Source organism: Phascolarctos cinereus, unplaced genomic scaffold, assembly GCF_003287225.1.
Source record: "Phascolarctos cinereus isolate Bilbo 61053 unplaced genomic scaffold, phaCin_HiC Scaffold_3;HRSCAF=262, whole genome shotgun sequence".
Classification (NCBI taxonomy): Eukaryota; Metazoa; Chordata; class Mammalia; order Diprotodontia; family Phascolarctidae; genus Phascolarctos; species Phascolarctos cinereus.
In genome coordinates, this window is record NW_027555736.1 from 15,000,222 (window position 1) to 15,012,841 (window position 12,620).

At 43.5% G+C, this 12,620-nt stretch overlaps 1 long non-coding RNA gene across 1 annotated transcript; it reads left to right on the plus strand.

The window, feature by feature from the left end:
* The first annotated feature begins 7,341 nt into the window (after positions 1 to 7,341).
* On the plus strand, positions 7,342 to 11,881 carry LOC110199945 (uncharacterized). The gene is made up of 3 exons (XR_002322103.2): positions 7,342 to 7,548; positions 8,548 to 8,743; positions 10,232 to 11,881. It is a non-coding gene; the product is annotated as an uncharacterized LOC110199945 (long non-coding RNA).
* The last annotated feature ends 739 nt before the right edge of the window (positions 11,882 to 12,620 follow it).

Here is a 12,620-nt window from a genome sequence, read left to right on the forward strand (position 1 = left end):
ACCTCTCCAGTTTGTAGCCTGGTTTCTGGGCTGAGTCAAAATGCCTTGAATAAATACAGATTTAACAAGATGAAGATCAAACTCATTTTCCTTCTGAAGAGAGAGAGTCTCTCCCCAGGCTTTGCTGTCAGGCTTGGGGACTTTGTTATCTCCCCTATCTCTTAAGCACACAACAAGGGTAGCCTTCCCTTTCTTCCTCCTTATCCAAGCTGTCACCAAATCCTTTGGCCTCTTCCTCAGCAATCTCAATTAACTGGTTCCCCCTCTTAGCAGCCCCACCTGGCCAAAACTCAGGGCCACAGACTAATTGCTTCTTTTCTTTGGAATTGTTTTTTTCTTCTCTGGACATTTCTGATTGTCACCTCCTTACCTGCCTTAAGCCACTGCATTGTCCCAGCTTCAAAAATCCTCCTTGGTCTCACTTTGCCTGAAAATTAGGTCGTTTTTTTTTTTATAAAGAAAGCAGAGAAAGAGAAAACTCTTTGAGTCATCTTTCCTTTGTTACCTTCTGCATCAAGGTCTCCTTCCTGCTCTACAGGCACATTACCAGCCCCAGAGTGATAAGTGGGGTTCCTCAGTATTTACCTCCCCCTTATAGATTTCTAGGGGAAGGTATTTTGCAATGTTTTCCTAATAGTTTATACCTGGGTCTAAAAATCCATAATCATTTATTAATATTTAGCCACACAACTCTTTTTTCACATTCATCTTCCCCAGATTAGAAGTGAGGGGGTTCTCTCCATATCTCCCAGTTTTCTCCTGGGAGAAAATTGCCTACCTGAAATCGTCCTCCAGTTGTGTGGAGCCTAATGAGTTCCTTCTAGAAGCTACAGTTATACTTGCATCTGTTATAGCTGTATGTTTGGGAGGGCCCTCTAGCCTTTAGGCTTGAGAAGTATTCTCCTTAGAACTGAGAAATCGTGTCCTTGTGGAATAACCTGGGGTGTGTGTGTGTGTGTGTGTGTGTGTGTGTGTGTGTGTGTGTGTGCGCGCGCGTAGACAGACAGACAGGAAGACAGAGACAGAGAAGAGAGACAAAACAGAGCGAGACAGAGAGATTAAGACAAGGCTGGTATAAGATTTTCCTCCAGGCAAAGAAGCACAGACACAGAATTCCATTCAGTAAGCATTTCTAAAGCACCTATAGGTGCCAGAAGTGACAAAAAAAAAAGACAAAACAGTCCCTGCTTTCAAGTAGCTTACATGTGACTGGCATGGGACTTATTCACCACTTGAGGACTGAGGCATGTAAGACACAATAGAAAGTACAGGATAAAAGGGTAGATGAGGACAGAGAGTTCAAGGAAAGGCTTAAAGGCTGCATTTTATTCTAAAGAAAACAGGCTGGCAATGATGGCTTTTGAGGAGCGGAGGGGCTCGTCAGACTTGTGCCTTAGGGAGCTGATTCTGACTTCTGCGTAGAAGAGGGGAGCCTCTAGGCACTAGGATTACAGTTGGAAGATCGTTGTGATACCCAGACAGGAGGTGAGGAGGGCCTGAATCAGGGCAGAGGGAAGGAGAAAGCTCTCTGGAACGAGGAGAGACCTGGGTTCGAAAGCCCCGACTCTTACTAATGTGGCCGTAGAAATCTGCTTCACCTGTCCACGACTCCATTGTCTCTAATGCAAATGGAGATGAGGCCGCTTGCACTGATTGTCTCATGAGAGTGGCTGTGAAGAAAACAGTTCTGAGGCATCATAGGGCAGCGGAAAGATGAGGCAGAGGTAGTGGGTACAAATCCTGCCTCTGCCACTTTTCCTCTCATGTGATCTTGGGCAATCAGTTATTCTTTCTGAGCCTAAGTTTTCTCAACTCTAAAATGCAAGAATTCAACTTGAGAACCATGGAGATCCTTCTGGTTCTAAAGCTAAGACAGATGAGTGAGAAAGACAGGCGCACACAGAGACCGACAAACAGAGACACAGAGAGACAAAGACAAAGGAGTGGGGAGTTGGAGGGAAAGAGGGAGACACAGTCCCAAATGAGAGCTAGAGGTGGGGAGGGAGGGACAGTCACCGGAGAATCCTCACCAAGGTGTCCTTCTCGTCTAGAGATGTCCAGGAAGGCTTGTGGAGGCCTAGTTAGGGCAAAATAAGGTGAAAGCTCAACTATCAGAGTGAGGGGACCCAGGGGTGGAGCCCAAGATTAGGGGAAGAGGAGAATGTTGGCCAAAATTGAGGATAACTATGACAGGAGCCCAAGTCCAAAATGGAGAAAGTCTGGCTGGAGAACAGTTCCTCTGAGTAAGAAGTTAGGCTTAGCCCAATGTGATCTAGCTCCATGAGTCAAATGTGCCTATGAGGAGGCAGCCAAGAAATCTGATGCAGTCATTGGCTGTCAATTAGGGCACAGAGCCCAGGAATAAGGAGGAAGATGGTCCCTCTCCAGTCTGGATCGAACTACATCTGGAAAAGCATGTTCCATCCTGAAAACACATTTTAGGAAGGCCATTGGTAAGCTAGAGATCATCCAGAAGATGGAGATCTTGCCATAGGAGGACTGATTGGAAGCACTGAGGATGCTTGGTATGAAGGAGAAGGACTTGGAAAGGACCTGACAGTTGCCTTCAGGGATTGGAAGGACCAGAGGGCAGAACTGAGCAATGGGTACATGAGGATGGGATGATTGAGTAAATCCATCAAGTCAGCTCACCCCACTTAAAATAAGGGATAAGATGATCACACAATCAATCAATCAATTGATCAACTGGGTATCAAGGCACAAGAATCTTGTTAAGAAGCTTGACAATGCATAATCAAGCTAGTTAAAACCAGAATCATGGCAGAGGTTGGAAGAAACATTTCTGAGGACTAATTACCTGGTGGGAAATTAGAGTTCTCGACTTTTGCCATTGCCTAGATCCATGGATCACCAGGGTTAGGACTCAACGGAATAACAGGTAGCCGCTAAAAGGGGCAGGCGCTAGATGGCGCCATAGCGCATAGAGTGCCAGGTCTGGAGTCAGGAAGACCTGAGTTCAAATGTGACCTCAAGATACTCACTAGCTGTGTGACCCTGGGCAAGCCACTTCACCCTGTTTGCCTCAGTTTCCTCATCTGTAAAATGAGCTAGAGAAGGAAATGGCAAACCACTCGGTATCTTTGCCAACAAAACCCCAAGCTGCTGCTGCTATTGGACCCATACAGATGTGTTTTCAAATCCGCTAGCATTTTTTATGAATGCTTTTTATGAAGGATTTCTGTGGTCCGTTATCATTCCAAAAACAATCGCTGGCACTGAAGGTTTGCGAAGTGCCTCAGGCACCATTTGAATCTCTCAGTGGGGTGGGTGCTACAGCCTTTGATATTCCTATTATACAGACCAGAAGACTGAGGCTGAGAAAGTTGAAGTGAGTTAGGCTCATAGATCAAAAGCTGGAAATGACCTCAGAGATGTTAAAGCCTGTCCTCCACCCACACTGCTGCCAGCAATACTCTTTAGTGTGTGAGAACCAGATTAAAATACAAAAATCCAATAGAACATGGATAACGTAACATGTGGTTTTATAAGTCAACATGCAGCCCCCTCTCCCCCCAGGATTCTTATGTATGGTGTAAGCATCCCATTTCTATTGAGCTTGAGACCTTTGATCCATGTCAACCCCATAGTTTTACAGATAAGGAAATCGGGGCCCCAGGAGTTTAAGTGACTTGCCCAAGGTCACACAGGCAGAATTTCTGGTCCTCTGACTTCTGAGTCAATGTTCACTTTCTTATACCATGCAAAGATAATTAAGTCTAATTCACTCATCTTACAGATGAGTAAGGTCTCTAAGGGTCAGCTAAGTGGTGCCATAGCACATATCGCACTGGGCCTGGAGTCAGAAAGACTCATCTTTGTGAGTTCAAATCCAGCCTCTGACACTCACTAGCTATGTGACTCTGGACAAGTCACTTAACCCTGTTTGCCTCAGTTTCCTCATTTGTTAAATTGGGACACACTGGAGAAGGCAATGGCTAACCACTCCAGTATCTCTGCCAAGAAAACTCCAAATGGGGTCACAGAGAGTCAGACATGACTGAAACAACAGAACAAGATCTCTAAGAGAAGCAAAATCTCCAAACTTGTGACATAATTGGTTCTTCAAGCTTGTAGAGCATAGAGCTAAATGCCACACTCCTGTACTTTTCCTACTGCCTTTATTTCCCGAATTGATGGCGTTTCACCCCCAGCTCTGACAATTACGTGACCTTGGGCTAACTCACTTCCCCTCTGGAGTCCTCAGTGTCCTGGATTGTAAAATGAGGAGGTTGGGCCAGACGGCCGCGAAGGTCCGTTTCAGCTCTAAAGCTGCCAATTGGAATGAAGGACTTGAGGAGAAATAAGAAAAAATACAAGCAAACAAACAGAAACTAAGATCGAAATAAGGTATTGGAGAATAATCCTTTGGAATGAGCTACCCATAAGTACTCCCACCTGCTGTGCGAATACTTTCTCTGTCTCACAGCAAGTTCTTTCAAAAGCAGGTACCAGCTTTAGCCAGTCTGAAAGTACAGTCTGGCCCCTCTGCCCGCACGATGTTCATCCTCAGAGAGGAAGGCACATGGTGGGGGAAAGGGCTCACGCGTGACCAGGCCTTTCTTCATTTAGCTTCCGCCCCGAAAAGGAGCTTGGACAGGTGTGGTCTGACCAGAGGTGAGCTCCAGGAGAAATCTGACAGCTCCAGGAGAAATTCGGAGTGGGATGGTTCTACTCCAGAGCAGGACCCTTCACATTCTTATCTTAAGGAACATTTTCTATTTAAAAACATTCATAGTTTCATTTCTTTCTTTCCTTTCCTCTTCTATACTCAGCCCAGTACAGTGAATAGAGCATTGGATTTGGAATGAGACAGAGCTGAGTTCAAATTCTGCCTCACACATTCACTAGCTGTTTGACCCTAGGCAAGCCACTTAGCCTCAGTTTCCTCAACTGTAAAATGAGGATGAGAATAACGCTGCACCTGCTGCTTGTGGTGAAAATCAAATGAGGTAAAATACATAAAGAGCTTTGCAAACATTAGGGCGCTGTATTAAATGTCAACTCTTCTTACCAGGTTTGTGTCTGAGCGAATCATGGCACCTCTTAGAGCCTCATCAATAAAACAGAGGAAACACTGACTGATGGGAGACCATATGAGTACCTTAAATGAGCAGTGTTAGAATAACGCATCTCTCTTTCTAGACTGCTCAGGGTTTTGCTCTCCTACTAACCCTTTGAGGACATTTGCTAAGCACCCCATCTGTTCATCTGTTAAACTTCATTCTTAGGGGCAGCTAGGTGGTGCAGTGGATTGAGCACCAGCCCTGAAGTCAGGAGTACCTGAATTCAAATCCGGCCTCAGATCAAACACTTAAACACTTACTAGCTGTGTGACTCTAGGCAAGTCACTTAACCCCAATTGCCTAAAAATAAAAAAAAAATTAAAAAGTTTTAAACTTCATTCTTAGCGCATGGTGGAGACCGCTTGGTAATTTTTTTTTTCAGTCCCTGGTAACTCATGGAAAACATACAGAGGGTTAAAATGCTGACATTTTTTTTTCATTTTCCCTATTTCTTTTTTATCCAGGTCCAGCCATCCCCAGAGTCTGCCCTTCTTTCTCTCACGTGTTTCCATCCCAGTAGGATGCTTTCTAAGCTAGTCTTGGTCATCTGAACATCGTTATTTCTTTTTTTTGACTGACCTTGTGATTTCATTACTACATGGAACTCCTGAAAGGGAAAAAACAAAAAACAAACAAAAAACCCACCTCTCTCTACCAATACAGATCAACACCTATTGGCAATTTACAACCTAAGAGAGTAGCTTAGGGCCACTGAGAGGTAAATAAACATTGTTGGGAGTCAATCAGCCAGTATGTGTCAGAGGTCTTAGAATGGACTTCTCAATCTTTACTCGCTGCACCAGGCAAACGTGTTCCTTTCTAAACTACAAGCTACTCATATTGTCTCTCCACTGGCCAATCTTTCTTCTAGTTTATTTTTTCCAGTCCAGCAAAAATCATCCTTACGCTCGGGTCCTTTTTTGGTTGGAGAAGGCACTGGCAAATCGTTGTTTGCTAAGAAAAGGGGGTCGTGGAGAGTCAGTACGACTGAGAGCAGCTCAGCAACAGCAACCACAAGTCTGGTCCTTTGCTTGTTTTATTCTCTCCCCAAAGTACAGAACGACAGGGGGGGAGGCATCAGAGGCCATGCATTCCCCTCCATCCTGAATAAGAATCTCCCCTGGTCCATCTCAAATGAGTGGTCACCTAGCCTTTGGTCAAAGACCTCCAGGGTGGGGGGAATTTACTGCTTCCCGGAGCAGCCCGTGCCGTGCTCAGGAGCCCCATATCATGAGGGGGTTTCCCCTTACATTTAGCCCAAATCTGCCTTCCTGCAGTTTCTGGCCAAGTCAACCAAATGAAATAGCTCTTCTAAGATTGTCTTTAGAAGGGGAATGGAAGTCCACAAGCGTTGCAAACTTCGCTAGCTCCTCAGATTGCTGCCGGTAGGGATGTGCAAAGTCACTGTTTGGAGAAAACTAGAAAGGACAAATATCTCCCCCAAATCCAGGCTGTCGGCCCTTCCCACTCTAAGCTCTGTGACTTCATCCGGCAACCCACAGTACAAAGCCTACGTACACCTGACACCTGCCTTTCCAGAACCCACGGCTGCCATCATGTTCCTCCCTTCCCCTTCCCCTTCCCAAGTCTTTCATTCTCCAGGCTACACATCACATGAAGATTCTTTTCATCAATTGTTCCTCATGTGACATGTGAGCTCATCATCTTGTTGACCCTCCTCTGGACACTGTTCAATTTGTTGATGTCCTTTCTAAATGTCGCTACATCGTCCAGGACTGAACATAAGCCTCCAGTTGTGTCCTTGCCACAGGACCGAGGGCAGCAGGACTCTTCCTTCCCAGACCTGGATACTATGTCCTTCTTACTTAGCAGCCTATGATCCTGCTAAGTTTTGCAGAAACAGACAGGTTTTCCTGTTTTAAAGACTTCCTGGGAAAGAAAGTGGTATTCCTGTGGTACACTGGAAATTCAATCGTCCAAGTTGTCAACAAACAATTATTAACTGCCTACACTGTGCTAACTGCTGGGACCACAAACACAAAAATGAACTTTGCCCTCAAGGTCCTTACATTGTGCTCATCTGGATACAGATGGATTCTCTCTCTCTCTTTTTCTCTTTCTGTCTCTCTGTCTCTCTGTGTGTGTGTCTTCCTTTTTTTTCAAAATGGGGAATATAAAAAGCACTTGAAAACCACAAAGGGTTATTTCTCCCTATATATGCATATAGAGAGAGAAGGAGGGAGGGAGGGAAGGAGGGAGGGAGGGAGGGAGAGAGAGAGAGAGAGAGAGAGAGAGAGAGAGAGAGAGAGAGAGAGAGAGAGAGAGAGAGAGCGCAGTAACCACTGAAGGTATCAGGCAAAGAGTCCTCTGAGCTCTGTTATGACGAAAGATTCTCAGGCAGATATAAGGAGAAAGAATATGGAAACCACTTGGACAAAGGCATGCAGGAAGGAAATTGAACGTCAGGTCGGAGAACAGCTGGCAGGCCTGCTTGGATGGAACTGTGAGTAAATGAAGAGAAGCAAAATTAAATAAGATTGGAAAGGTATGTGGGAAGTTTACTGTGAAGAGCCTCAAATTCCAGGCTGAAGATTTTAAATGTTGTCCTAGCAACAATACAGAGCCATATAAATACATATACAGTATATATATATGTATGTGTATGTGTATGTGTGTGTGTGTGTGTGTGTGTGTGTGTGTGTGTGTGTGTGTGAAGGAAGGGTGGTATGAGTGAGGCATGGTTTGATGGCAAAGATATATGTTTTATGAATATCAGAGAAAACTTGTTTTGGAGCCAGATGATCTGGGGTCAAATTCTGATATTTACTTGTTGAATGATAAATCACTTTCTTCTGCCTGGGGTTCAGTTCTTTTATCTATAAAGTGAGAGTTCTATCCATTGACCTGTAGGGTCGCTTCCAGCTCAATAATGGGGTGTAGACATCTTCAATGACATTCAAAATGATTAATTTCTTATTGCTGCCTTGAATATTCAGATGTACCCTTGGGAATTTGATGAGAGGACTTTGCGAAGGAAAACTGAGGGGCATCATTTGCAAAGACTTAGTTGGTATCAAGGCGTAGCTTCTAAGTAGAACAGATGGTTCTTTTCATCCTCAGACTTGCAAAGCATTAATAATACTAGATCAATTTATATTCATGTTTATTCCTACCCACCCCCACAAGGATCTCAAAGCACCATTTTACCCATCCTGATACCTTTCCAGTGAGGCATAGATAGTACATGAAGTATCAGAGGAGTGTCCTGGCCACACATCAGGCCTCCTCCAACCCAAAACTAGTTAACTGCCAATAAAAACCACTTGTTTTGATTTTTGTGGGTTTTTTTTTTCCCCTGTAGTTTAAATATGATAACCAAACTTCTTTTCCAAGAGGCTGGGGTGACTTACCTTTGGCTCAGCTGTCCTGGGAGAGTTGCTAGGTCTGATGAAATGTGTTCCCTTTTACCAAAAGATTAAGAATCTTATCTCTGTTTTCTGAGGTCTGCTCAGCTATTCCTGAAACCAGAGATCAAAGAGGGGATATCATCTGGATCGATTGGAAGACATTCCAGAAAGTCAAACGCCCAGGATTTGCCATTTGAAAGTGAATCCCCCAAACAGCCCCCTCTTCACTCAACATTTGGAAACCATGACCTGAGGAATATCTTGTATTTGCAAGTAGCCTTCCATGTCTATGTAAGGCTTTTTTATAACAAGATTTTGTCTATCAACTAATTCATATTTTAGGTGCCTAGATTGCTATGTGCCAGGCACTGTGCTAAGGTAGCTGGGACTGTTTGTGTAGCCATTGGGGAGGGTAAGTGGGGGACCTTTATAAAGTTTTAAGAACACTCAGCAGTGGGGGAGGGAAGTGTCTTGTATTCTGGGTCCCCTGATTCATAACTTTTTTTTTTTAATTGGAGGAATTGGGGAAGTAGGAAATTCCTTCTATTGAAGCTACTCCTCTGTAAAGTCTTATCTTAGAGCATTCCCTGGAGGCATAAAGAGGTTAAGTGATTTGTCCTTCCTCAGCAGCTGGTATGAGTTGGAGAGAGGCCTTGTTATGGCATATGACAGTCATTAGGATCTGTGATTTCAGCAGTGTTGAGAATGCCTCGTGGTGAGGCATCTTTTTACCAATGAAGACCCACACCATTGATGCAACCTACAGAGCCCAATGTTTGGGGTTAAGTGGTAGGACTTGAACCCAAGTCTTCTTAGCTCCAAGGTCAACTCTCTACCTGTTACTCCCTGCTACCTCTCATCAATTATGGAGTTAAAAATGGAAACCGCTGTGACCAGTTTATAATACCCAGAATTTTCTAACGTGGAACCATCAGGAGGGGAGCATGGACAAGGGGAGAGCCTGAGATACTGGGAGACAAAAAGATTAGATTAACAGAGAATTATAGAGGGTAGGAGAAAGGTTAAGTGAGAGTGAGGAAGAGGTTTAAATCTGAAGGTTTAAACAAGCATTGGGTCACAGTGAGAGTATAGAGTACTGGACTTAAGAGTTAGGAAGACCTGAGTTCAAATCTAACTTCAGACACTTACTTGCTGTGTGACCCTGAGCAAGTCACTTAACATTCCACCATTTCTTCACCTCCAATAGCATCTACCTCCCAGAGTTGTCACAAAAATCAAATGAGATAATATGTGTCAAGCACTTTGCAAACCTTAAAATGGCACACAAATGCTAGCTATTATTACTATATGCCACTCTGGGGACTTTTTAAAAGCATTTTGTGAACTCAGCAACTGAATTTTTAAAGATTCACTCACTATAGTAAATATTCAGTCAGGCACAGGCCCTGTCTTTGTTTCATGTATCACTTGCAAACCAAAACTGAGTAGATGAGAGGCAGGTAGGTGACACAGTGGATAGAGTACCAGCCTTGGAGTCAGAAGGACCTGAATTCAAATCCAGCCTCAGACACATAACACTTACTAGCTGTGTGACTCTGGGCAAGTCACTTAAACCCGATTGCCTCACCAAAAAACAAACAAACAAATAAAAATGGGTAGATGAATAGAAATGTGGCAAAGAGGAACTGAGACCTAAAGGTCCAGGGTTAAAATTCTACCTTTGAAGCTTGAGGCATATATGATTTTGAGTAATTATATCTCTCCAGACCTCAGTTAGCTCATCTCTAATAGTTACCCCAATGTCTCTTCTCTTTCTAGGTCTGTGGTTCTCCGATCCAGTTTTACCCCATACATCTGTAAGCCTGCTCACAAGAAGTCTCCTACATGGCATCCAAAGACGCCCACTGTGGACGCATACCCTCTCACACACAAATACACTCAACCACACACACACACACTCTGAAACTCACACACACACTCATGCACATATACACTCAAACACACTCATACATACACACTGAAACTCACACACTCATGCACACACACACATTCAAACTCTTTCTCTCTCTCTCTCTCTCTCTCTCTCTCTCTCTCTCACACACACACACACACACACACACACACACACGCACAACTTTGCAGTGGCAAAGCCACTCTATTAAGAAAACTCATGAAACCCTAAGGATCCCCCAATTTTCTTTGAACTTCTCGGTGGGGGCAAGTGGATGGCTGATCTTTTCTTTTCTTCCAGAAATGGGTCCCACAGCGGTAACCAAACTATACCTGACACATCTCGAAATGACCTTCTCTAAAACTGCAAATTTAGCAGGTCTCAGGTTTCCTAGCTTTTTCTGCAGCCCCTTACCTAAAGGTCCAGGATGGAAAGAAGATGGCCCATAATCCTTCTATTGTTTGGGGTGAAGAGGAGTAGTGGGGAGGGGCCAAGGCATTCAGTTTCTAATTGAATCCCCTTGGAACTCTCCCCAACCACCTTCTCTCTTCTACTAAACACCAATAAGGGCTGAGAGGAGAAAAGGGTGAAGCGGTCTGATTTTAGAAAGTGACAATCTTTCAAAAAAAATGGCGTAGGGGTGAGAGATTAACTTGTGCAAGTCAAAAGTATAATTTGGGCTCAGTGGCTGACTGGGAGCTTCGGTCTTTTTCTCTTCTAGGGCCTGAAGAAATGGGAGGCGACGACTATTAAGATCTAGGGCTGGAGGGAAGAAACAGTGCTAGAGCGGAGCTGAATCGAGCCTCCTCTGGGCAGGGGTCCTCTCAGGCAGCCCGGGGACTCTTTGACTGCTTCCTTGTCAGTTACCGCAGTCAGGCAGAGCTTTGCTTGGACGTTTCTGTCACTTTCTCTTGAGGGTTTCATGAACTTCAAAAATCCGAAAGCTCCCCCCGGCCCTCCCCAGAAGCTGATTTATCTTTCATGTATTGGTTGCATTTCCTTCCTCAATCACTAATTACAGCAGATTAATGTTTTCAAACAGGGTCTTTTCTCCATTTAATCCATCTCCCCTTCCTGACTCTTTGGAGCAAGCAGGAAACATACTGAAAGAGGTCATAATCCTTTTGTTTGCCTCAGTCCCCTTTTAGGACATCAGGGATGTTTAGAAAGGAGCAGCTCAGGGAGAGAGAGGAGAAAGTAAAGATCCTGAAAGAAATATGAGTCCGCATCTTTCGCGGGTGAGGGAGCGGTCTTCCCTGCCCTGGACTGGTTTTCAAAGGAGCTAACTAAGGAATCAAGAATACTGAGAAGAAAGAAGTACCAACCACCCAAGATCATTCTAAACAAGACCAGAATTGGATTTGGAGCGGCTTTGTTTTTTTATGATACACATTTCCTGTTACTACCACTCAAACTCCCTAAAAAGGGATAAAGAGACTTTATGTTTTGATTTAGCCACTGTGGACACTTTGGTTCCCTTTGTTGACCAATGAGAAATAAACTAGGCACCTCAAATATTTGTGTCGTATGCAATGGGGGCGTCTTCAAGCTATTTACATTCTTAATGTAACTTTAATGATCTTTAATAAGATTTGCACATCAATTTAAAAGACATTATAGTAATTAACTTAACTCTGAACTTCCTGCGAATTGTGTATTGAAAGGGTTTGACTTAAACGCTGAATTAACATTTGGGCGTTGGGCAAAATTTAAATTCCGAACATCAAAGTTTAGAGAAGACACCAGATGTTTGGAGATTACGGTCTATTCTGGGTCTAGCCCAAATTTAAAGGGGAGTTCAGAAACTTGAATTTTGTTCCTGGTGTAATGACCTACCTTTAGTTCCATGGATTGTTTATTTGTATTTGCTGTGGATGGCATATTTATAATAATGCTATTAAGTTAATAGCCCTCAAAGAAAAAAAAACTCATAAGAATTAGCCTCGTATGCAGTATGCATGAGGCATAATCAGTAAATATATTTTGATGATGGATTTCACAAGAAAGATTTCAGGTATAATATCTGTTTTGCTTTTTTGTTTCAACTAAGCTTTCTCTTTTCCATTTGTAGCAAGAGGAGAAAATTGAAAATTTTAGAAATTCCACTTTCATGCTGTGTGTCTGAAAAAAAAGACTCAAGGTCCTGTCTCCTATTTATTGTATTTAATACAATGATTTAATAGATTTCAGATGAACTGTTTTGAGTTATTTTCCATGAAAAAATGGAGTAAATATCTTAATATCAGTAGGTTTTAA